Consider the following 440-nt stretch of genomic DNA (forward strand, 5'->3'; position numbering starts at 1 on the left):
TCTATTGTTTTCTATTCTATATTTTAAAGAGATTTCTGGCATTCTTGGATTTTAAAGAAAACTCAGCCTCGACTGCAGACCTGCTCTTACAGACCACACTGTGCTCCACCCTCTTTAGCCCCAGACATCTGATAGACCAAGCCAAGCTTCTAAAACCAGGCCGACCTTCATCCCTCGCAGCAGGGACACAGGAAACGAGGCAGGTGTAGACCCTAGGAGGAGGGAGGAAGAGGAGGACAGACCACCTTCAGCTGCTTTCATTTCAAGTTTATTGTGTAGTGCAAACAATAGAAAAGGTTCAGAATCATTCGTCTGTACAGGTCGTTATCAGTGAAGCTGCATCCAAACAAAGCCTGCTTCTGCGCATCATCATGCTTCTTCACCCACAGCAACCTCATCTGATTGGTCAGGACCTCAGTCACATGATGCAGAACAAATAC

This window comes from Simochromis diagramma, unplaced genomic scaffold (genome assembly GCF_900408965.1).
Source record: "Simochromis diagramma unplaced genomic scaffold, fSimDia1.1 OVJJ01000296.1, whole genome shotgun sequence".
NCBI classification, from domain to species: domain Eukaryota; kingdom Metazoa; phylum Chordata; class Actinopteri; order Cichliformes; family Cichlidae; genus Simochromis; species Simochromis diagramma.